Here is a 27,862-nt window from a genome sequence, read left to right as displayed (position 1 = left end):
AAAAAAAAAAAAGAAAGAAAGAAAGAAAAAGAGGGTGCGTATTTACGCGAGGAAGCAGGGAGCAGGGCATGAATATGTAACGCCTTTAATTTCCATTCGATGAAAACGACGCGATTTTAACCAGCGAAACGCGATTCTGGAAAAGAACGGAACCCACCACGACATTGGGCCAACATTCACGTGGGGGAATAAATTCACGTCAACGACAGCGATTCACCAAGTCGACGTGTATTTCTTGCCACCCTCGTCATCCGGTATGAAAAACCGGATGATTTCTCGCGGTTGAAATATCCTAGGTTTTGGAAAATCGTAGGTAATTAGCCGAAGTCGTAAATTAAATCTAACGAGGATTATGTGGATACGAAGGATTATATTCTTTAGATATTGATGGAATCGTTGATTAATATCGATCGGGAATATCTGGTTGCTGCTAATTGAGTTTGACGATTAGCTTGTAGTTCTCGTTTTAGATTTGGTTATTTGGAGAATGATATTTGGGTATCGTTATTTTAATTTTAGCTATTTTGAAATTTGATTCATCCCCGAGATGTTTTGATTGATGTAATAAATAGGATAATTATTGATACTGGTAAAATGATATTTCGATGAGATTATTCATTTCGAATATTTCATATAGAGAGTGTAAAAAGAAGATGAAAGTTAAGTTAAATTTTTGACAAAGTCATTAGATTAGATATCCGTTATTTACGAATAATAATTTTCTTTTCTGAATCTTATTGAAAAATATCGATGTATTCAATTTTCATATACAAATTTCTAAAGTTTAAATTATTCGAATAAAAATGTAACATAAATATCTTTCACAATCGAAAAAAGTAAAAAGAAAAAGAAAGGAGAAAAGATGAAAGACGAAAAACGAGAAATGAATCCATTCAATTGGACAATTAGCCATGAACGACGGGTCTCTAATATCCTATGAACACGTTAACGAAGTGCGGCGAACAATATTCAATTACACCGATTAATTAACGCGACTTCCGTCGGGGGAAATAGTCGTGTCATCGGGTTCCGGGCTCGTTAACCACAGAAATTCCACGGAGGTTACTGGAACGAAATCGTTCCTTTGAACGGCCATCTTTGTTCGGGGATGCATTTGATCACGATTTGCCTCGAATCGAGGGTAGTAACCCATCTTTAACATTTAACATTTGCTATTGGTTCCGAGGGAGTCGTGGCACGATCTTGTAGCCGAGATATACCACATTGAGCCTCGCTCGTTTTGGAAAAGCAATATGAAGTTTTTGACCGGGAAAAAAGTTTCGAAAAAGAAAAAAAAAAATTCTTCTTTTCGTGTAAAGGATGGCGTGGTGGTATATTGGACTTTGGACGTCACTAAAAACGAATATTGGTTTTACATATTATGATTCTGAAAGGTTGGATTAAAGAGTGAGCGATGGATACTGAGAGATTGAAGGAAGGTAAGGAAATGGAATAGTTGGAAATATTGTTGTCGAATGGATATGGAATACAAACTGATAAAAGAAATCTTTGGAATGAAAGGAAAATCAATTCTACGTTTCATTTTCATAATATGAATATCTTGTATGAATGTAATATTAAAATGATTCAAAATATCATATATTTGTATCTAAATATTTAATTAAATGAAAAATAGATTTTTTAATATTATTAAATTCATTAATTACTTTCGACAAGAAAAGTTTTATTCTCAAATGTATTTACATCACAATGAAAATATTATTCTAGTCATTATTCCGAAATATTTATAAACAAAACATAAATATATACGATAAAAAATATTTTTCTCTCAACTGTAATAACACCAACCAATTTACTTTTCAAATAATAGATTTTTGAACAACTTGAAGGCTCAACGATTGGATCTTTAATCTTGTTTCATGGTACGAAAATAAAATAGCAGAATATTTCATTTCCATCATTTAGATATAAATTTCAAGCAAGTGGAATGCACGTCCTCGTTCGAAAAGGCAATATTATTCCGTGAGAAACGTTGTGGTAACAAAATACCGACTCGTCAGACTGAAAAACTAACTCGTATCCCTGTTCTATACACAGTATAGAGCAGTTATGTTTTATCTTTGCCGTTGGAAAATGCTTCATTCCAAGATAGCCGTGTTCACGTTGAAAGAAAGAAAAACAGGAATTGTCCACCTTTTATATCCGCCCACTCTAAAATCTGATCGCTAGAACGTATTTTAAAGCTCGTTTCAAAAGCTTAACAGTTAACTTTATAATTCGTTCCCCTTTTTTTTTTAATTTGATAACTACTTATCATATTGTCGTTTAAACTATCGTGTGAAAAAAATGAATGTATTCAGGAATTTTATCAGGAACAATTGAAACATCAAAATAATGAAATTTATACACGAGTATATAATTTTTAGAAAAATAAATAATATTTCAACGTATCTTCTTCTTCTTTCAATAAAAAGTTATCTATATTTAGGAAAAGATAATAATTATCCAAATTATAATTATCCAAGTTATAATTTTTGTAATATTTTAGTAGGTAGAAGAATAATTTTATTTTTTAATGAATCTGTTACAACGTAATATGTTATTTTATTTTTGTTTGAATCATTATTCACGCGATAAAGATTCGATATCATAATACGAGAAGGTAAAATCAGTCACTCCTTTTTTTCCTGCCCAATGAAAAAAAAAACCTCTCTTCAACATGATTCTTTTGTCACGGATAAAGACAAAGTATCAAATTTAACGCGATCCTTCGAGTACAAGACATAAGGGCAAAGGTTTCATTTTCAAGGTAACTATTCTACGTGGAAAATGTGGCCTCGTAAAAAGGACGTTATATACTGCCTTCTGCTCCGGATATCGTTTTTCGAGTTAAGCAAAAAAAGGAAATAAATCTTTCGCCTTGATTTCCATCGAATGCAGATCCCTTGGAAAATTTCACGATTATACAGATCTTTTGGAAAATTGCACGATTATACATTTAAATTTCAACAGCATTAGATGTCGACCGTCTTATAATATAAGGTGTTAAATCGATAAATGATCTGTGGACAATATTATTTTTGTCATAACGTACACGTGTTTAATAATAAAATTCTACTTGTACGAACAATAATTATCCAAAGATTGATTTTAAATCTAATTTATATCTTTATAGAGATAATTTAAAAAATTAAAATAAATAAAGGTTAGTGATATGATTAAGATTATTAAAAGAGAGAAGGTAAATATTTGCATATTTATCTCTTTACGTTTCAAAATAAATTTTAAAATTCCGTTTCAGGATCAAATATTTCTTTGTAATTTCAAATTTCAATAATTGCTAATAATATGAGATGTTGATCAGGTTCTCTGTGTGAACGTAGAAGCGATCGATCATAAAATCAATAAATAAATCCGGTATTATATCGATCGATAAACGCATCTGGTCTTCGATAGGATTGTGAGTTTTGAGCGAAGATATAGCGATTTGAGTTAATGAATAGCTATCTCTATAGAGAGTGACAAAGTAGGATAAACCACGTGATATCAAAGTGGTTAATTAATAGTTCGATAGTTCAGGACATATCAAAGATAATTTTCGAGAGAATACATTGGATTATGGAAAATAAATGAAATTTTTCGAAAGAATCGTGAATTCTTTATAAAGGATTAATTCTTTTTTTTTTTTTTTTTCATGAAGAAAATTATATTAATAGATTTCAATGAAGCGTACTTCTTTATAAAACGATTTTTATAAAATTCAATAATACACGATTTAATAACTAATTTTACACGATTAATAACTAATAATAATAAAATGATATTTTATTAAAAAATATAAACGATTGGAAAGAGATTAATTTGAAATATTATCTCATATTGTATGTAAACATCGTATTTATATACCAAGTGATCTCTAAAATAATGTCATATAATAGATATCCTACATAAACTACTCTTTTATATATATAATTAATTATTCATTTTGATAAACTAATTAATTCACTAAAATAAAATTTTATTTCTATATTTGTGTGAAAATGGAAATATTGTTATTTTAATTAGGAATACATCAAAGATATGAATCTTTTCTGCACCAATGATTTAAACATTTGACAAATATTGTGGTTTTCAAAATTAACAAAATTAACAAAATTTTCGTTAAAGTGGTAATTTATCTAGTTCAATAAATGGTATACTGCAAAAATTTATCCCCGTTTTAATTTTATAAATGGAATACTATTTAAATTGCTAAATACTAGTATTTTTTGAAAGATTCGGAATGCGCGGGAACGGAAACGTGCGAGTTTTAAATCCGATTATGTCACTTAATTGCACCCGACTAATTATCGCGGTCTTAACAATGTTGCTTTTGTAATTCATGTGCAACACGCGTGCAAATTAATCGTATACGTATATCAGCCACGTTTTGCAATAATTCTCTAGCAAAATGTTCCACAGTTGGCATTCCGTTGATTAATTACACGCGGTTAAATTCTATTGTTTTCCTTCGTATGCTTATTTCTCTTTCTATCGGTGAATACATTTTATTTACTTAGATATTAAACGTTTAAATATTTAATAACATTATATGGAAGTTTGAATTTTCGAAAACGTGGATTGTTCTGGAAGGATAAAAATATAAATATACGTTTACACGATTTAATTTAAAGGGAAGAAAATCTCTTGACCAAATTAACTAAAAAGGAAATCAATAAAATTTATATACTGCTCCTCGAGTTAATTATACACGCGCTGGCTAATTAGTAGAAGCGATGTATATTTAATTGAATTAGGACGCTGATAATGTTAACATGATGCCGCTTAATTAACTGAAACAAAGTAACCTTAATTGTTCAAAGAGCAATTAAATACGCTAATGAATCACGCTATTCTGTTACTACAATACTATTCTTTCAGTTATTACAAAAAATTAGAACAATTACTTTTTTTAATTAGTTCTTTGTTAAACATCATCTTTTTGCTATAAGGAATCTATTATTCTTCCTCTATGATGATGATCCTTTATTGATGATAATTAATATTATTATTGTATTGCTTTAGCTTATAAATGAAAAAGATTTGAAAAGAAATTATTTAAATTAATCTATTATTAATTCTTGATATATTATAAGATACTATAAAGAAAAAATATTAACTTTTTTAATTTTATAGATTTTTAAAAAAAAGAACGCTAAATATAAAAAATTAATTTTTTCTTGCATCTATTATTAATTATATTTTATATAATTTATTTTAATAAAATTTTTCAATCAAATAATTAAGTTATTTATAATATTCAATTTTTATTCGTTATACAGAGAAAATTAAATTTATAGTTCATAAATTCATAATAATAATGATAATTTTATCTAAGTTAAGATGCGTTTTGATTTCCATGTAACGATATGAATTTTGTTACATCTGATAACAGAACGCGTTCCGATAAATCTATCAACAAGCTTTAATCTGTAGGATCTCTGGTTAACAATCACCATAAAGCACACTGCGAATTCAATGCAAAACACTTTTATCCAAAATAAATTTCGAAAATCGTTTTAAATATGACACCGTCGAGCAAACAAAGAATTGACAAGCAAAATCTTTGTTATTAATAAAACAGAATCATATGATTTTGGACGATTATAAATTTTTAAATATAAAAAAAAGAACTTGTTTTTGAAATTCAAAAAAATACAATAAATTATTTAAGAAAGAAAATTCTGTATGCAATTTTGTGAAAATAATTCAATGCAGAATTATCATATTTATTGACAATTGTTTTTTTTCTTGTTAACCATATATTTAAAAAAAAAATTTTAGATATGTTTTATATCATTCTTTTAGTAATATTGGTTCATTATGTCCATAAGATAAAAAAGTAAATTTTTATGACAGTTATTTTTGCGATATGATTGCCAATAATTTTAAATATTTAAATATTTTTATGTAAAATTATTTTCTATTTGAAATTATCATGGCTATATATCATCATATAGCTTCATTTTCAACTATTAATAACACGAAATAATTAACAAGCTAATATCTTTGGGAATATTCACATATTAGGTTGTGATTAAAACGCAGATTATGATTGAATATGGATTTCTAAACTTAACTGGAATTTGTATTAATTCTTCATTTCTGATTATTAATATTTTTTAATATGATATTCATAAAATGATTCATTTTATAAATATAAATTTTAGAATGTCAATTAAATCAATTATAAAAGACAATATAATTTTTTTAAACTTTTCTTTTCAATTATAATATTGGAAGATAAAGTTTTGCAACAAGTCCTTAATAGAAAAAAGAAAGAGCTACCGATTAAATTATTTTTCTTGAATTCTAAAAAATTCTTGAAAAATGATCATGGTCTACGCTTCTTACATGTATGTCAGTGGAACCAACTATCAATCAACATAACAACTAAATTCCCTAAAACGTCGAAAAAGTGGAATGTCAACATTCCTAGAAAAGGAAAAGCGCCTCAAGTGTCAGTTGTAGGAACTAATTGCAAAAAAATATTAGAAAAGCTTCTAGGTTTGTTTGACACATGGGTTCTCATAATGTCTCTCATGATATTTAACTAAAAGATAACCACTAGTCTAATATTAAATCATCATTGTATGGTTTAATATTGCAAAATATGACAATTGGAACAATGTGCAGATTGAATTATATATCAAAAGAGTCCTTTCTATAGCTTTGCAGATGAACATTTGTTAATATATGAAATAATTCTTTTCAATAGTAAAGTAATTTCTTTGAACATTCCTTTCTTTAGTTCTCTTTATGGGGCTATTTGAATGGATTTATTAAAATTACCTCTGGACATAGAGATTGAAATTTTTTCATGATGAAGTCAAATGAATAACGAGTTTCAAAAAGTTTTAAAGAGAGCCCTTTTAAAAAAGAAATGTTACTGACAAGCAGGACACAGAGATATTGGATATTCGGAGGATTTTAGTTAAATGTAATCCAGTGACTCTTGAGAAATTTCTCGACTTAATTCGATGTGTCACGTGCAACTGACGACATGATAACATTTTCTCTTGGAATTCAACATCATAAAGCATGATGAAATTAATAAAATTCAAGCATTTAACGATCTAACGAGTAGAAACATTGTAAAAAGCAAATGAAAAAATTTCAACTGAGTCACATAACCTAAATTCAAGTATAAAAATATTTAATAAGAATTACGAGAAAACTAATGAGAATTCATGATGATAATAAGATATTAAAAAAAAAAAGAAAAATAAAACCCACCAAGATACATTAATATTTTTCTATATCGAAATATATTCGGAAAAAATCTGATACGACGTTCATTTCACTTTGGTTTATTTATAATCGATTATATTGTCAATCATGGCGTTTTAATTCCTATGCCACAATCGGGCAATGCAATCTCGTTGTCGTGCCACATTATTAATCATTGATGGAACTCGCGAAAGGTTAATATTCCATTGGGAGTATTATCGCAGAAGTTTCAAGTTACAAATTGTAATAGAAATCTAGAGCCATGGATACTCGGAAACCTCGAACAGGCTGGTTGCGGTTGCCTCGCTCGAGAGATTCTCAAACAAACTTCGATAGTAGCGCCTATTAACAATATTGTTACCGATATTCATATATCGATAATATAGATCATCGATAAATGTTACTTTTGTAATCGTATTAAAGAACAATTAACAAAAAATCCTATCGAATTATGTAAATCGATATGCATATTGATCATTTTAAAATGAATAGCTTTCAATAGAAATATAATTACTAAGAAAAATTCGTGTAACACTTTTACTTTATTTATATTGAGGCTATTGTTAATATCGATAACTAATCAATAATCAGCGCCATTAATAGCATCAATGTGTGTTATGTGTGTATTCGCATTGCACAATGCATCGATGTGAATTGGTCTATGAATCGACGGTCACGACACTAGGCACCAACCATTCTTGCTTCCTTAAATAATTTATGAAAATGCTTTACATACAAATCGTTTCGTCGTTCATTATATCGCGAACACTAGAAAAACATTTATAATCAAAATAAAATATCGATCATTGAATTCGACGGTTTTCGATTATATGTTTTCGATCCGAAAATTTATCGCAAAAACAATCAACAATTGATCAATAAAATTCGTATTTAAATTTCACTTTTTTTTCTTTACATATATATAAAATTATATTAATATAATTATAGATATATAAAAATATTATATTTTTTTGTATGAAATATGATTCTGCAAATCGCATGCGATTTATTTTGAACATATCTTAGAAATGTAACTCTTAACAACAAAAAAGAAAAAAAGTAGCCACCAAGTTTTATCGTAATTTATTTGCAATCACGTGAACGATATTTGTATCGATATTTCCGATTCGTGTTTCAGAATATCTAATTATGAAAAAAACTGACTGATATTTCAGGAAGACTAAAATAAAAAAAAAAAAAAAAAAAAAAAAAAAAAAAAAAAAAAAAAAAAAAACGAAAATCGGCGACAGTTTTAAAAGCAAAATCTGGCACAACGGGTAAATGGTAACAGATGCCATTTCTCTCGGTTGTGCCTCCGGAAATGCGAATGCTTGTGTACGCAGGTATAAATCACAGATGTAGCATACACATTACCCGGCTGCTGCTTTATGCATCTTGCTTTATTCAACAGGCAACGTTGGGACAGGATAATATCGGGGTGTTACGCGATTCTGATTGAAGTCGATATTCTCTACAAATCATAGTCTTCAGTGGAATAATCTACGTGTAAATACCGAAACCGTTCGTTAAAGAGAGTGACAAGTTATGAGATTAATAGCGATCTCAAATCTAAAATATCCAAATAAGAATATTAAAACAAAATTACGAAAATATTGCAAAGTTAGATTAGAAAATCTAAAGATAATCGAGAAAATATTATCATCATAAATTATAATAAATGCGATAAAAGAGTATATCTATCGGTTATTTTAATATGTTAAAATATTTAACGGATATTATAAAATCGAACTACGTTTAAAAATTCTCGTGATACCATGGTAAGCGAATACTAATGAAATACTGCTCTATACAACCTCATAATACAAGAAAAAAATTAATCGTTTTACTCAAAGATTGAAACGATTTAAGATAAATGTAAGAAATGCTTGTCTTTCTTATTTTTGAATATTAAAAGTATGCGAAAAGTGAAATTGCAAAGAAGATAATTCAACTGTGATAGATATTGTTTCGATTAAGAGAATACTACGCAATAACGCTGAGAAAATCATATTCTTTTGATTCTTACCTTGATTGTTGAAATCTTACAGTTATCATTGTAGCACATTATTATTCTGAAGTATTAATTTCGAGCTCATGCTGAGATTCAATGATTCTTGTCCAATTATCACAATTTCACTTAACTAACTGTTGAAATCCGTAGAACGTAGATGAACGGGATAACTAGCACGTACAAAAAAAATTTCATAAATTGAAATCATATTTTATATGTTAATTTTTTTTAATAATTAATATTTTTAAAATCATGGCTAATTTAATTTTTTTTAAAAAAAGATTTCTCAAGAAAAAAATAATTAAATTTTAAATAAAGTATATTGAATTGTAAATTAATGCGAAAAAAATTGCGACTTGATGCAACAAATGGAATGTTCGAGAATTATTAATTATGACGCAATATGGAAAAACTAACCACAAAAAGAATTATTTTTATTTCAGAGTTGATCTCTTGATTTGTTTATTCTGTTTGTTAACTATCTTTGTGTTTTTATTTCATGAAACTATATTTCAGTGTAAAATACGTTAAAATATTTAACGGATATTATAAAATCGAACTACGTTTAAAAATTCTCGTGATAGGTCGGATGCCATGGTATGGCGAATACTGATGAAATACTGCTCTATACAATAAGGTAATTAATTATTTTATTTAAGATTAAAATCATATATAAATAAATTTGAATCTATTGATTTAAAAACCGTATTAATATTTAATTTAATTATTTTATAAAAATTTTTATAAAAAATGTTAAATATAAAAAGTTATTATAATTTAAATAGAAATATAAAACTGACTATTGACTAGACTAGTTAAGTCATAAATTAGTTTATACTACGCAGTTATATTGTTCGTGTCGTTTTCGATTTATTCTCGATATTTATACAAATTTTTAACTATTTTTCGTAATATAATAGAGAATATTGACAATTTGTGTGTAATTATTGATAGTGACACAAAAATGTGATAAATTATGGTGTTAGTTATGAAGTTTAATGAGTTAAATTAAATTATATTGTAAAAACAAGTCGTGAATTTCAAGACTTTCTGGATAGATACTATACATCGCCATGTTTGAAATTGAATTTCAGGTAAATTTTAATTTAATTTTTTAACTTTTAATTTTTCAATTTTGCAAGATTCGAAAAAAAATATAACATTTGTTCACAATTGTTGATTGGCATATAAATTTTTATTTTATAATCTATTTTAATTTGATAATTGAATTTCGTTGAAATTTATTCGTTTTTAATTTTCCAACAAATATTCCATAAATAATTTATAAATTCCAAAAAATATTTTTAATAAATTTTTTTAAATAAATTTTTCAATAATCAATATTTGAATTATAAATAAATATTTGTTTTCAACGTAAAAATTTATTTAACACAAAATAACAGATACATTAAATCGAATAATTAAATTTATAATAAAAATTAATAGAATTCTTAAATAATAGAATTCTGAAATCAAAATTTGTTTTTATTTTTCAATTTTTATTATTGCTTTAGTATTATTGTAATTGTTATGCTATTTATATTGCTATTAACATTAATATTAAAATTTCATTAATACTATTTCTTGTTTCTTTTCCACATTGCAATTTTAAGCCAATTTAATATTCAATATTCTTAGATACAAATATCCAGATATTCGCCGTATTACAGATTTATTTAAAATCGATTTATTTAAAATGAATTTCAAAATTACAAGTACTCGATTGCATCAATACGTTCGAAATTCTTGCAAAGCTATAACCATAAAGTAGAACACTCGAAAAACAAGCATATATAGGTCTAGTATCCACTTTCCGTGTATTTCTCCAGGGTTTGCTAGGCGAAATTTTTTTTATTATTCCGATACGAATATTCTGTCCGTCTTTTTACGATATAACACGGTGTACTGCCGCATAACCTAGAAGATTCAATGAACCTCAAATGTTGAGCACTCTTGAAGAAAATAATAAAAGAAAATAAATAAAATCTGAAATCTTTTCAGAAAAATAGCCCCGATAGAGCATCTCGATTTTCATTTTCAAATAAATCGAAGCTGCACGATACTTCGATCTATTCAACGCGCATTTTAACTTTGGATAACGCGATTACATTGTCAGATACGATTTTTGCTCTTTTTTTTTTTTTTTTTTTTTTTCAAACGTGACCGGTCACGTTCGAACACAAATCAAGGGAAAAAACGGTGTTAAGTTGGTCAATCGATGGGTGAACTCGATTCAATTATGCGTCGCGAATCGTTGATCCGTGGAGGAATTCTTCGGTTCTCGTGATCGTAACGCGTCCCCCAGAAGGGGTTTCCAGTCGATAGAGCAAAGATTTAGGTGAACCAGAACAGCACCTCTGAAATCGCCGCATAGGTCTTCTTTAAAAGCTTGCACTCGTACGAGAGCCCCGCAAAAAAAAAAAAAAAAAAAAAAAGAGAAGGGAAAGAAAAAAAACGCGGAACCGAGCCGGAGACAGAGTGTAACGGCATCAGTAGCTGAAAGAGCCCATTACTTCGTTCGTGAAAACGAGGAGCTTTGGGAGCTCTCTCGAACTTGGTTTGAAATTAAGATAAACCCGTTTTAAGTGATACTCGGCTCTATCGGAAAGTAACTTCGATGGAAATTCCTTTGTCCGGGAAAAATAAACCGTTTAAAGATTTCGAGTTTGTGGAATTTCGTATTAAATAACTTTCTATTTGTTGGTAGTTAAATTTGATTGGATAAATGTATCTTAGACGAGACGAGACGAGTTTAAGACGATTCATGATTGTGCTATTTAATTTAATATTTGAAATCTTTGAGGTTATGAGAACTTTGTAGTTATCTTCGAATGATCATTTAAAGTCTAGAAAATTTAATTAAATGGATAATTTACGTAACTTCTCTTATGTTAGGATATATTTTATATAATAAGCAATATAAATATTTCATATAATAAATTAAATTGTGTTGAAACATGTTAGTTAAAATGTGCATAAATATAATACATTTCAATAATATTATATTACTATTAATATTCCATAGATCGATCCTTTTTGTTTAATTAGTCTTTGTTACGCATAATTTTTCGTAAGATGATTTAATTTATTTTATTTAATTTTTTAATTTATTTTATTCGGATGCACATATTTTCTCGTAATATTATAAAAAATTTAAAAAAGCATTACACCGAATTCTTAATTAAATATTAACTGAATCAATTAATTCAATATTAAATATTTGAACTATATCTTTAAATTAATTTGCTCAATGTAAAACAATTCTCTATCTGCAAGTTTACAATTTTATTTTCAATTTTAATCGAAACTCGTCAAACCAAATTGAAATATTCAAAGGAAACAATATTAAAATTACGATTTTATTTCCAACGTTTCACAAATATGCAAACACGTTTGATCTTTGGGCCGATACTACATTAAATAATTCCAATTTCCGGGTTAAATACCGAAACCGTGATTTTTGGGGCAAAAACGCGTAAATGTATCCACGGACACAAATCTCTATTTCCCCATTGATCTGCAGCTGATCAAATACACGATCAATCGGAAGCTCGGCTAAGTACCAAAAGCCGTCGAAATGAGTTGATTGCCGTATTGCAAACGATTCTGCTCCAAATCTACGTATCGATTAACATCGGATCGACAATCATCGAGTATTTACGCGTGCAAATTATAGCCGGATGTAATCGGCTCGATTAATTCTTTCCGATTTAATGGCACGACCCAGATTTTGTTACACGGAATTTTCTCTTTTTTTCTTCTTCCATTCATAATTCGAAATCCCGAAACAGAAGAAAATTAGAAATCTATTCGAGGAGCATTCTAAGGAATTTCTTTCGAAGTTGTTAAAAATATATTTGAAAATTTATTCGAATTAGAATGAATTAGAATAATTTTTTTTGAAATCAATGAAAGTTAATGATTGTTGTTCTTTCAATTATTCTCTTAGAATATTGAAATTTAGATAATTTCCAATTTTCTAAAAAACAAATGTCAAGAAAAAATCGATCTATCTATCATTTTATTAAAAGTCTTCATTCCAAATATAACTAAATATATTCTTAAAGAAGCAAAATTAAAAATTTATTACAATTTTCCTTTATACACGATCGAACACGAAGTCCAAATCAAAACACAAAGATTATTACATCTATTTTTTTTCTTCGACTTATAATAAACCACTATAATAAGATTATTCTGAAGATTACATTTTCTCTTATCATTACAATCCTTTGTTAAAAAGAGAATAATTTAATCGTCCTTGACCAATATTTCCCATTCCTTTCGCCATTTCTCCATTAAAATTTCTACGCATTAAGAACTCTAAGAGGCGCGTTTCTGGCGAATCTTTCATTAAATCGGAAGGTCGTTCGATCGTACGGGGAAAGGGGATTATATTAAACGTGGATAAAAGTTCGCGTTTCGTGCGATGAACGAGATAGGTGTTCGATTGTAGCGTGTTCCGTAGCGGAGGGTGTAGCCTCGCGAATTTCCTCGTGTTTACGAAACGTTCGATCCGCTCATCCGCAAACAAGATGCAGATCGTGGCGTTGTGAACGAGCCTCCCCTCCCTTCCTGTCCCTTAATGCCCCTCGATTCCCTTGATTGCCCGGACTCGAGAGGACGTATCGAGGAAGCTGATGGCTCTGTGTCGCGCGCTCGTGCAGAGACACTGCACGACGAAGGCAAATAGTGCCGGGTTTCCGTCACACCGTGTCCCCCCATATATATAGCGGCGAAACTTGAACGTTTTGAGATTGATTTTGATTAGTGTACCAAAGTGGAGGAAAGGGACGGTTGATTCGATCTGTTAGAAGCATCGGATTTTTGTTTGTTTTTTCTTGTCGCGAGGAATTTATTATAAGAGAAGCGACGATAGTCTTGTTAAAATTTCAAGGGAGGTTCGTTATTTCGATGTAACGATTGAACTGGAGATTTTACCGGATTCTATTGATGATTATATTGGAGAGGGAGAGAATTCAAGTTTTAATTAGACCTTATTAATATATTGATATTGTAGTAAGAACTCTTTAGAAATTTTTTACGATAACAACAAAAGCCTTAGAAAACCCTCTATAAATTAATTAATTAAAAGAATATAAAATATTTTAATTTCGATCAAAAGATAATCTTAATTCATCGCACAAAATTGAAAAATCAACATTCTCATTTTTATATATACCGTACCGTTCTTGGCATTTCAAAAATATATATATATATATATATTTTAACGTCTTTCATCTGTTTCCAATAAATTACATCAGAAACAGTCTTAATGACTGTACAGCATCGCGATTTTATCGCCACAGATATTATCAATCCTCGACTCGAAAGCTTTCGAGATAAATTTCGCCTGCACGAAATCCATCCGGCGTGGGCAAAAACCGTATCGTTTCGCGCAACAGTTCTCTTGTTCGCAGTTTCCGTTCCATTCCAACCGCGTCCGGCGAGATTTGAACGTAACGAGGAGTCAGACGGGCCATTAGGTCGGCGTCGCGGCCGACGACGTCCCCGGAAATTGGTTGTTTCGATTCGAGTGTGGGACGCGGCAAGAACATTGGACTCTCGTTCGTTTGTCCTTTTTTTTTTTTTTTTATCGATTTTACCGATAAAGGAGGAGGAATCGTTGGATCGTCGAAGGAAACGATACTGACGACTGTCAGTGTGGCTATGATTCGATTGTCTGGGATCGTTGGGTTTCGTTGGAATTTCGTTTTAATGCGAGACAAAAAGAAATTGTGTGTGTATGTTTGAAAAAGTAGTCGAGTTGGATGATTTATTTTGATATTTTTGGCGTTTTGTCTCGGAAGAGGGATCGATTGTTTTTTTGATGATTAGCTTCGAGGAATATTTATTTTTGATATTTTTGTCTTGGAAAAAGAATAGATTTTTGGAGTTTTTATCGGAATTTTGGTGATCAGTTTAACTAGGATCCTTTTTTTTTTTTTTTTAAATTCTTCAATTCTTTTTGTTATATTTTTAATGATTTAATCGTTCAATGTTCTGTAGTAGTTTGAAGTTTGTTGGAGTTAGATTCTTTAACTTTGTATATATATATTTTTACGAATATAAATTTTATCAAAAAGTTATATAACAATAGAGTTAAATGTGAAGCTGAGATTTATTAATTCGAGCAGATTTTTTTCGTTCTTTCAATTTCAACGGGAAGATTAAATATTTTTCTCATTAACCGTTGGAGGAAGCTCACGAAATAACAAATTAAAGGAGGCATTTAATCTCTGACAAGGCTTCGTCTTCATCCTCTTTCCTCCAACCAGAACACCGATGAAACGAAGGATAGTAATTCTAGATAGGAATAGCCTCACGAAACGTTTCGTATACTATAATTATAATCGAGAACGATTTACACCATTGCAATCTTCGACTCGAAACACGAAGAGAGAGCTATTAATGTCAAGATAGATACATGTAATTCATCCAAATAAATCCAAACAAGCCCTCTAAAATATATAATAAAAATTTGAAATTCGAGAAATTATATATTTTTAAACAAATGAAGTCAAATATACGTTTTTTAACGTTATTGCATTTTTTTCATATAAAAAAATCTCTCAAAATATTTCCATTATTCATTATTCATATATCTTTATATATTTAATTAAATATATTCTTTTTCAATTTGTAATTTAATAAGCTACATTTTTCCATTAAATTTTCATTAAATTCGTATATCATTGATCCATATTCCATTTTCCATCAAATTTAAATTCAAATTCCAAAATAAATCCACTAATCTAATAATTCTTGAAAAAAACCTAACATCAAATCTTAAACAAAAAAAAACTCGCAATTAATAAGCAAAATTCCAATCACTGGATTCTTTCATTCAAAATCTTAATCTCAAAACACGACAATTTCCACGATTCTTCTTCCTAATTTTCTCTCGATACACATAAAAAAAAAAGAAAAAAAAAAAGAAAAAAAGAGACCAAAATCATTTTCCTCGTGCAAATCAATCGCAGAAACAACATATCGGCGAGCATTATACCGTAGGGATCGTTCGAATGGCGTTGGGCTGGCGTCGCCGAGCGATAATGAGCCCCATGGAACAATGCGATGTCTCCTGTGCCCCAAACCTCGACGAATTTCGTTAATCCACGAATTTCGTTGGCGTTTGACGTTCAAGATATCGTGATTGACCTGGAGTTTAGCAGTTAATTAGCGATTTTCGGAAGGGCGAGTCGCAACTGGATGCGCATTTACGTGCACGTTCCAATTAATCGGTGGCCCGGCACGAGGTTAATTGGCCGATGATCGATGGACGAGTCGAAAATAAGTCTCGAACAAATAGGATCGAGTCGGAGAAAAATTCGTAGACTGTTGGAAATTGATTCCGTTGGTTTGTAAACGTGTTTCGTTGTTGTTTGCTTATGTTTAACGCTTTGCTTTGTTATATCGAACTCGGATGTATTTTCGTCTCCATTCTCTTTAGATTTTGTTATTCCGTCGAATATGGAATGTGATATGTTTTGATTGGAAAATTGGTCAAAGTTTTTCGTTCCTTTCCGATCGGAATGAAAAATCGGTTGGAAAATGGATTTAGTTGGTAATTGTTCTTGATATTGTAATTTTTAAAATAAATTTTAGATTTAACGCGGATAAACGAAGGAAAAGATACGAAAGGGATTTCAGAATTAGATTTCGGAGCAAGTTGTTCGAAAATTTGGAAGATTTTTCTTATTTTTTATGATAGGAATATTCGTGAAGTTGAACTTGTACTTGTTATTGACATTTATTTTTAAAGTAGATTCTAAATTTGAAATAAGAAAATGAAGAAAAGAAGAAAATTATCTCGGAATTAAGAGAACCAGAAGTATAATTTAAAAAATTTAAAATAAAAAGTACGAGAACTTAATAATATTAATAACCATTTCATCTGAAAATGGTCGGTCCAAAGCTTCATTTCGGAAGTCTTTAAAATACAGTACGCCTGATCTAGTAACTTAAAACGTATTAGATTTCCAAGGACTTAAAATTCAATTTCTCTCAGGATTCTCAAAGCATTGGAAATTCGGATTAAACCTCTCCAGACTCTAGAGCTCGAATTGAATTAAAATTCGATTTCTGGAGATTTAGAATCTACGATATCGGAATTCCAAATACGATTTACCTATTTTACTACTATCACCCATCGATCATGTCCCACTTCTACCATCCTCCTTTCGTGAACAACTCGGATTCAACAATTCCGAACAACAGGGACGCAAACGCGATAAAACGGTCTTCCAAGCGACGAAACGCTTTCCGAATACAACTTCATCATTCTGGTTAACTCGATATCAATTTCCGGTTTTATCGATATCTTCGAAATGGATCGGGACTGGCCGGTTAATTCGAGCGACAAAACTATCTATTTTCACATTTACTGTTTTGCTATAAATTCTACTTTTATATTATTCCAACATTTTTCCATATCCTTCCTCTTTATAATATTTGTGCGTCTTGTATTTGCGTACGAAGAATTAGAATTTATATTATTTTAATTACACACGAGTATAAAAATAAATTACGAGTTTAAATAAAATTATTTGATTATTTGCTTCTTATTTTACATAAATTAAATTCACATTTTGAATTCTAATATCATTAACTTGCAATTTAGTTTGTCATACGCTTTAATAAAATTCAAAAATACTATAAAATATTTAAATATTTATAAATTAACAAAGGTTCTAATATATTTAAATATCGTCAATTTTTACTTTCCAAAAAGGATATTCGCTACACGCCTTCATACTTTTTACTCACGAACAATCTGCTCGTATTTCGAATCAGCATCCCTCGGGTCACCGATTTTTTACCCCTCACCCACGCCTTAATCGTTTTCGTATTTCGGATTTCAATTTGTTACCACGGCCGCGCATAATTTTCAATAATTTTCACCACTGCCTCGGCGGGAAATCATGATCGATCCTTTTGCTGTATTCCATCGGTCACCGAAATAACAACGGCGTTAATTAATAAATAAACGCTCGATTGCAGAGTGAATCCATTTTAATTAAAACCGAGATAGATCCGACGATTTTCTCATGTACCTCATCCTTCCGCCCTGGACAACTATCAACCACGTATCAACAATCGATTCTACGCGTTCTAACCAATTTTATTTGTCTGTTGTTTCTTTGTTTTTTCTTTTTTTCTTTCATTCTTTCATACAGGTGTTATTATTCACGAATAATCGATTCTCCGTTTTAATTAATTTTATTTGCTTAGATTTCTCTTTTGTGTGTGTTTTCTCCTCTTTCCGTTCTTTATTTTTTCATTAAAATATTATTATTAATGAAGCAACGAAAGGAAGCATATTACGCAAAAACAAATTGTAATTACTCGATATTTTCGATATCAAATCGATAACAAAAAACAGAGGGTTCGTTTGTTGCTCAATGTTATATATTATTTATTCTTTGCTCGCTGATTGAAATCTTCGTTTTCAACGTCGTGCTGGATAAATTGTCACGCGTAAATAATCGGTGTAACGACGATGATCGCACGGATCGCGTTTCCTTTTTTCTTATGGGAATTGGAATAGATAATTATTGAAAGCATGATATTCTTCGAATCGATGTTTTACGATGATTGTAAATAAATTTCTGTATTTTCAATGTTTCAAATTTTGTAAGGATCCAAAGAATACAATCTTTAGTCTAACAATTCACCTTTGTTTTTACAAGTTTAATAGAAATCGTTTATCTCTTTTGTCTTTAATTCTTTTTATTTTCCCTCTTGCAAACTTCTTCTTTTACTTTCGATCTCTCGCCAATTATACGTGTCTCGAACTTGTAATTTCTGGCCGTAACAACTCTCTCTTACTCGCTTGGCCGATCAATTGGCCGGCCAAGAAGTTCCAAAGACTCGGGAAAACTTGAGAGGTTTGAGCAATTGGGACGTGATGCGCGACGATCAGCGCATTATCGAATTAATTCGACCTCGTCGATCCCTTTTGTCGATGGTTATTGTCTCCCTTCTCTGTCTTTCTAAACGAAAAAGATTCTTTTTTTTCTTTTTTTCAAAATCGTGAAAAATTCGTCAAAGAATCGCGTTCGAAGTTTAAATCTTTGATCAAATCCAATGTGACGAACGATATCGATAATTATCGGATTTTTGCGAAATTAAAATTCGAAAGGGAGATAAAACGAATATATCATAAAAGGAATTATAAAAAAATTCCATATTCCCCGCTTTCTAAAATTTCAAATTGAAATTTTAAATACGATAAAACGTTACATCTATTAATTAGCCTGTATCGAGGGTTACACTTTTATATAGGAATATCGAGAGCATTGATGAAACATCACATGGACGAGTAAAATATTCATTTTCACCAATGAAACGTAATCGAACATTCATATTTATAATTTCAAAAAAAAAAAAAAAAAAAAAAGAAATCAGAAACATTGTTCATTTTAACGACGTATCATATACCGATACAGAGCATGGAAATTAATGCATCGGTGAATTTCGTCCTGGATATAATTCGTTATAATTACACGAGTATTATTCGCACGAAATTGTCTGGCAAAATGTTCTCGAGCTATCACGCTTATACCGAGTTCTTTGATCGAGCGCCTATTAACTCTTCCAATTTGCAACAATAAAAACGGATATTGTTGGCTCGATTCATCTCGAAGCGGAATTTTACAGATCTATCATACGCCCATCACCGAGATACTACTTGAAATTCCATCATTTATCACAGAGTATCAATCTTTAATTTCGATTAAACTTTAATAGCTTGTACTTTTTCGCATTTCGTTACGAAATGTAAATTGCATTTATTATCGTTAAAGATATAAATTGCCGTTCCCCATCCACCCCGTAGCGCGAATTTAACGAAAAATTATTATAACTTTGTTATACGAAAAATCGATATTTTATTCCTTCTAATGTCTCGAATTTCGTTCGATCGATCCCCCTCGAATTTTGATTAATTTTAAGTGGTTATGATATGAGAAGAAATTCGAAAGAAAACCGAATGAATACGAAATGAATACTTGTGACGATTTTCAAACTTTTGAAATCTTGATTAATATTTCAAAGAATCAGATCGCGAAATGGAAACGACAATTTCCAACTGCATAAATTTACAAATTCATTTTGAATCTGAAAAACTATTCCGATTGAAGTCGAAATTGTTAATCCATCCGTTCACAAAGAGCGTCGAACAGTGTTCGTGACAGACAAACGTGTACGAGACAGAAATTTTTTATTGGAAACGAAAGAGAAGTACAAAGATGAAAATTGTGAATATTCTTGCTTTTTCATGCACAAACATTCTTGTACAATCGTGTTTGAACGTACAATTGCGTTTATCACGATGTTTCATTAAATTAAATTAACAATGTCGTCCAATTTCTTCGATGTGAATTTTACATTTTGAAAATAAATTATCCACGAAATAAAATTAACGAAATTCATTTATTTGTAGATATTTTTTTATTTCCATCCGTGGAAATAATTGATAATATAAAAATAGTGGACAGAATAACTGACCTTTTGTTTCTGTTCTCGTAACGATTTTAAACGATGATACGTCCTCCGTTGCAAACCAATTCGATTCTGATAAGCCTCTTCCAACCAACGTCCAACTGTCTGCAGCATCTTGGCCTCGTCTCGTTCGCTCGAAAAAACAGATGGCGATCTTATCGATTTTCTCGATATCGAACGATGTATTGGGTGCTTTTGAAACGAATTGTCCGATTTTAGATTGAACGACGACGTTTTGTCAAATTGATGGTTTGCTTCTTGATGCACGAAAAAAAAAAAAAAAGAAAAAAAAGGAAAATATCGAGAAAGTATCGAGAGAAAATATAAAATAAATATTTTTCGATTTATATAATTTATATATAATTATATAATTTATATAATTTCGATTTTGTTAATTAAATAATTCTGTAATTCTTTTTTTTAAATTTAGAATTTCGAATTTTATAATCGCGAATTTTCACAATCATCGAACGAAACACGACACGACGCGCGACGCGATATACTTCGAAATGAAAACAAAATATTCTGCGACGTAATGTCGTTCGTATTATGTGTCGAGAACGAGACAAACGCGCGTTTATTTATTAATAGAGATTAGAGGAACGTCCTATTAATACCATTCTTATTTACTTCGATGAATTTACGTTCAGTCTTGCGAATTATCTCGTCCGTGGCGGTACGATATCGCGTCGCGGAGTATCTCGTCTCGTGGCGTGTGGCACAAATTACGTCGCGTGAAATACGTCGTCCGTGGAGTGCGCGAACTGCGCATATCGCATCGTATAACCTCTGTACATACCCCTCGTGGTTAATTAAAAAGAGCTTCGAATTTTTATCGCGTGAGTATCGAATTCCAAGACGTGTAATAATAGCTGCGAATAAAAATTTGAGAGCAAATTGGTAGAACGCGCGTAAGATATTCGAAAGGAAAATAACAACCCATTCGTTTCGAAGTTATGAAAAAGTTTTACTGCTCGGTTTTACGATGTAAAAAAAAAAAAAAAAAGAAAAGAAAAGAAGGAAAGAAAATTTATTGTTAGAAGTGAATCTTTCTGAAAGGTTGGGAAGGCTATTTCTGAAATGTGGTAACAAGATTTAGCAAAGTAGAATAATTTATTCGTTCATAAAGAGGGACTAAGTAGGGGCGTAAAACTCGTGATTATCCTTCGCTCTTTCATCACGGGATCGATGTAGCGATTCGCGTTTTATTTTTGTTCGGCAAATTCCTTTCCTTTTTATCGATTCCATTTACCGGGTTTTGTCGGAGAATGGAGATAGAGATGGAGATTTGTAAGGGAGACAGGGTATGTAGGCTGCAGTAATTTACTTACGTGTCATGCTAACTCAATGTCGCGCGATTAATGAGACATACGCGCGCCGAGATTGTAATTAACGATGTTATATACGAGTGCCTTATACCATTTTGAGAGACTCTAGTTTCCAACCTTTGAGACCTTGTCTAACGTATTCTCTTCCTTAATGCATTAGATGTTTCGAATCTGTTCACGAAATCGATCAGGAATCGAGTCGTAAATCTCTTAGTAATTTCTTTTACGAACGATATTTACGTTCCTTTGTTGGTAATTTTTTTTTTCTCGTTAGAAAAATGTATAGCATAACCAAAAGAAATCCATAGGTTAATCGATCGAAAGTTAATATCCGTCGTATTTATTTATCCTTTATTTCCTTAAAAGTACAATAAATTTTCTTTCCAATTCTTTCTCAATAATGTTTCATCTATCTTTCGACAAGATTCGATCGAAGTGGTTACTTTAAAACTACTTTAACTCGAGCACCAAAACTTCGACACAATTAATATCCCAATCACCTTGTTCAACAATTTTTCACCTACTTTAAGACATCCCATCGAAGTTATTATCTACTAAAACTTTGAAACGCAAACAATATATCCCTCGTTCAATAATTGTTCAACTATTCCTCGACTTTAAAATATCGTATAGCACAGTTCAAAAGGTTGAACAACTTGGACGTAATTAATATCCTCTTTTACGTAATACATCGTAGAATAACGTATTGACCGACTAATTAGAATAGAAAGCACAAACGAAAGAAGGAACAAGATTGGAAACAGTTGTCCAACCTTTAAAATGAATCTGGAAAAAATCAAGTCACATGGTAGAAAAACACACCATAAGGTCTTGGCGACACGGGTTCGAACAATGGTATGTTATCGATTTCCATCCCCTCGTACACTCGCTCGGACGAAGAGACAGAGTAAGAGAGAAAGAGAGAGAGAGTGAGACCCCTTTCCACGCAAGCTTTCTCGCTTCCTCCCCCGCACAACAGTGGCGTTGAAAGCGCGGAACATTGTGACGAGAACCGGTTTTCATTGCGACATCGATGTGAATGCGTTTCGAAACAGGGAGGATGGATATGTGTCGGGCAAAATGGACGCACGCGCGGCATTCGCGACTAATCGCTGCGAAACTTGTCCACGATTCGCTGAAATTTTTTTTCGAAATTTCCTGTTAGACCACCGGTCTGCTCTTGTTGCTTTGCGACGAAATCACGGGTTGGAATGCGTTAGGAGAGAGGGGGATGCGATTCTTAATAGAAATAGGCGGGATGATTTTCAACAGTAGTTGAATTCATTTAAGTAGATTTATTTTTAAGAGTGAAATTTTTCGTTTTTTGCAAAACCTTTTGCAAAAGTTGGTTAGAAGTTGGTTGTTCTGTGATGAAATTACGGAAAAAGAAATCGATTGTTAATTTTTTAATCTTTTGCAAAAGTTGATTGAAATTGTTGTGTGACGAAATGTTGTTGGGAAAAGGAATTGTTAATCGAAGTAGGTGGGAATTTTTTAATTAGTTGATTAGAATTTTTAGAATTCTTTAGAAATTTTTCGTTGAATTTTTGGTTGTCGAAACGAATTGTTTAGGAAATAGGGGGTAGATTGAATTTTCTAATTAGTAAATCAATTTTTCGAATTTTTTTTTTACAGTGAAATTTAATTATAGTGGCATTTTATTAGATCACCAAAAGTTTAGGTTCATCGTTGAAATGTATCTTGGAAGGGGAGAAGGTGGATTTTATTCGAGGTAGATGTTTGTCGATTGTTTTGAAAAATAGAAGAGTTAAAATTGAATAAATTGGAATATTACGGATAATAAAACTAATTAGGAAATTAAAGATCTATTTAAAAAAAAAAAAAGAAAAAATCCAACAAAAGATTTATTCACGGAGAAACTTTTACTCGTTGTCGATATTGAATGAATAAATTAATAGGATGGTTCTTTTGTGTTTATCCTCACCAATACAAATACGCAGTTAATATATTTCAAAATAACGAGAAGTTCAGCTATTGTGCCAATACCCATTGTATCGAGGAATCAATTTAAAAGTTTCAATGCATTATCCAAGTCACGTCTCCGGTAAAATTACCTTCCTTTGCTTTTAACAAATAACCAGCCCATCTAAATCACCCTTGGTAAGTTGAGCGGCTACTTGGCGAGCGAACTTTCCTCTAATATCGCAAAGTACCTCCATAACACCGCTACAACTTGGAATAGTCCATCATTTCGCCCAACCTTCTAACCAACCTCTGCGCTAAATCATCGTGGAGGGGAGGGATACGTCGTGGCAATTTGAACAATTTTTCTCGTGAAAGATAATCTTCGATCCGATTCACGATACATAACCCCGTGTTTAAATCTTTCCGTTGCCAAATATCTATCGTACATATATCGCGAATACAGGTTTGAATCTGACTTTATTAACCAGTATTTATCGACTTTTATTGAAATATTGGGAATGAAATTAAAATCGAAATCGAATTTCGCGATAAATACACCGTTAAATCATCGATATGATCATATCGATGTTAATTTGGATTCTATGATACAATGATACAATGGATATCATTGGATTGATGAATCGATTGTCGATTATAATATCTTTTTTCGCGTAAATATTGGTGTAATAAAAATTGTAAATATTTATATAAGGATTCTTGATAGAAATTAATAGATTATTCTTCAAATAAAATTTTATATATCTTTTCATCGAGGGATCATTTTTAACGCTCGAGAAACGGTATATAAGTTTTAAATTCTCACGATGTATCTGACAGAAACTATTATTCTTGAAATATGTAGCTTTCGAAACCGCGAAATTATTAAGGGTTAGCGAGTATTAGGGTGAGAATATATTTATAAAAGCAAAGAGAAGCTCTTTTCTCTCGATGGTTAATTAATTCTTAACGAATACTGCGTCGAAAATGAAAATTACTCTTAGATAGTCTCTCACCTCACGCAACATCCTTTTACGAAAATCTCTCAATTTTAATGGATATCGAGCGTTTGAGCGTAAAAAAATTACCCTTCTCGGACAAAATATTCTGAAAATTACGTATTCGCACCCTTAAAACCTCTCTTAAATCCCTTCGAGAAACAGATTTCACTCTCACAGAGAAGGAAGAAGAAGAAAAAGAAGAAGAAGCATCATCATCGAAGAAAGTTTCACAGTTGGTATTCGACGTGGAATAATTTCGCTTCGCCAAAGTGGACAAATATTTGACGAGGAGCAGAGAGAGGGGGGGCAAAGAGGAGAGGAGAGGAGGGAGAGGGCGAGGCGTGTTTAACCAGAAGGAGCATCGGTGTCGGACAAGCGGTGCCTTCAAACTGTCGCGCGCATTCAATTCAACAGAGCCGACGGTGATTCGCGGTTCTCCACCCCCTCCTCCTCCCGTATTCATCGTGTCCCGACCATTTAAACTTTTACGGGTGACAGTTTCGAAGCGAGCTGTCGCGCGAGCTGACGCCCCCGCATCTCGTCTATTCCTCCCGATGGACGTTTATTCTCGGCGCGGCTGGTCGAGAGAAAATCGTCGTTTATGCCTTCCCCGTTTTTCCCTCCTCCCCCTCCTCCCAACTGGGGATGACGCGACGGGTCTCGACACGACATTTTTTATCCGATTGTTTCCCAGCTGTTATCGAATCAATGCGGAGGGACTGTTTCAGCGCGGCGCGAAAAGATCGATTTAAAAGAGGGAATTGGGGTTGGAGTAAGTTAGTTACGGGATAAATTACATCGATTGACGTTGAGTTTGCGAATTTTACATTGCAAATTGTGTGTAATATTCGTTTCGATTGTCGAATTAATGGTAGGAAATTGTGCGAGTTGCGCGTCGATTCGAGAGGAAATGAAGGGTTGAAGACGGTTGAGGTAAATTAGGGGATAATTGTTGGGAGGTGGTCCATCGATTCGTTTTGGGTTTTTTGAATTTTTAATTAGAGATTGGGGGGAGGGCGTGATATTTATCTCGAATTAACGCGCAAAAATTATACGTGAAAGGAAAGTAAAAAGATAATTGATTGGAGGTAATCGATGTAAATTAGGGATAATTCTTGGATTGGTAAATGAAGTAGAAATGATTGAGTTTGCAGATTTTTAATTGAAAATAGATTAGATCGTAGAATATGTGATATTTATTTGAGTATCGAATTAGTATAAAAAATTGCGCAATGCATGTAATGATAATTTAAAGGAAAAAAGTGCAAAAGTATTTAAGTAAATTATTAATGGAATGAGAGATAAGTTTGTTTCTATGATATTCATTGGATAGGAAAATTGCGAGACATTAAAAAAGAAAAAAAAAAAATAAGTTTGACGATTTTAATTTTAGCGTTACTTAGGAAATCGAAATCAATCGTGTTTCAATTTCAATTTTTTCTAAAGCTCTCTGTTTCGTGTTTCGCCATAACAATGATTACCGTTTAATTGGAAACTGTTGGGATCGAAATAGCCAGCATCAGCGATCGATTGGTAATAATTATCGTATGAAGGGACACGAAGACATCGAAATTTTGTAAAAAAGAAAAAAAAGGGAAAATTGTGGTTAAATTGGAATTCAATCTGACTAGAACAGAAATTGAAATGGAATCTCTTTTTATTTCTGGATTTAAAGGGATTCTTGAAGACAAAAATGGGAGATTGTTGGGCTGAAAGTTCGAAGCGCAATGCTGATACCACGGTTTTCGTATTTCACCCTTCGATCGTGGGGGATATTCAGGGAGGATATTCAACTTTGTTTGACGTTTCACCGATAAATCGATCACCGTTCCGTTCAATACACTTCACGAGATATTGCGGAGAGATTAGAAGAGTTCACGGACCAAAATAATAAGAAACAGAATACGATGCACTTAATCGAAAAATAATCTTGTCTTGAAATACTTTTTAACAAGGGGAGACTCGAAAATTTTTATTCAAAAATCAAATCTATATTCATCATTTTTCGATCCAACTTATATACCTTTTCAAATTTTCTAAAAAAAACTTTACCTAAAAAAGAAATTCTCTCGATATTTCGTCAAAAATTTTCTTTCCAAAAAAATTTCCAAAAAAAAAAAATCCTAAAAGAACCATCTCATCAAAGATCGAATTTTCAAGATCCACGCTTCCAAGTTTCGATCTTCGAAACTTCCAATTCGAATTCCAGTTGAAGAGAGAAAAAAAAAAATCAAAAAGGATTGGAAAAATGTTTCGTACGCTTTGAGAATCCAATTGGCGCAATTTCAACGTTTCCTTCGCCAATTTCTTCGCCTCGCAACGGTTATCGCGCTCGTCAATTTGCAAAACAACCACGTCGAAGCATCTCCTCCTCCACACGAAGCGTGGCAACACGTGAGAGAAGCACGAGTGGGTCGGTTGTTCGGGGTTGCTCGAAGCACGTGCCTTTCGCGCGCTCCAACTTCCTGTCCGACACTCGTCCAACGCCGCCCCCGCACGGCGAAAGGTCACCGGAAGGGTGGGATGGCGGCGATAACGCGCTTCGTTGGACGTTTCGTAATCCGTGCACGCTTGTCGAAGAATGTTTTCGCGTAGGCACGGACATGGAACGAGATAAAATGGCGCACGTGTGGGGAAGAGTGGCATGATCGCTGGAGACGGTGGTGGATTCAATCTAGTCGGATTATCCTTGGATCCATCGGACGATCATCGATGTTCCATCCGCAAGATCGAAAGTTTCTCGCCTGTGTCAACTCGGCTTCTTCTTGGTGGTCTACGAGCCATAATATTCAAGATCACTGGAAGATGAATAGAGGTGGTGTATTGAGGTGGTCGAAATGAATGGTGGAAATGCTGGATGTCCT

General features: G+C 31.8%; 1 protein-coding gene across 8 annotated transcripts in view; it reads left to right on the top strand.

The window, feature by feature from the left end:
• LOC122712220 (monocarboxylate transporter 10-like) overlaps positions 1-27,862 on the top strand; it is a 125,928-nt gene that overhangs the window by 26,552 nt on the left and 71,514 nt on the right. Inside the window, exon 1 of one of the 8 annotated variants that reach the window (XR_006346291.1) lies at positions 10,263-10,335. The exons of 5 other annotated variants lie outside the window; for them this stretch is intronic. The gene's annotated coding sequence lies outside the window, so the exon portion shown is untranslated. Of the gene's footprint in view, positions 1-10,262; positions 10,336-21,451; positions 21,586-27,862 lie in introns of those variants that run through there. 2 more of the 8 variants (XR_006346290.1, XR_006346289.1) reach the window with 2 other exon arrangements.

This window comes from Apis laboriosa, unplaced genomic scaffold, assembly GCF_014066325.1.
Source record: "Apis laboriosa isolate Shangri-la unplaced genomic scaffold, ASM1406632v1 scaffold1_cov151, whole genome shotgun sequence".
Lineage (NCBI taxonomy): Eukaryota > Metazoa > Arthropoda > Insecta > Hymenoptera > Apidae > Apis > Apis laboriosa.
This window is presented reverse-complemented; position numbering and strand designations above follow the sequence as displayed.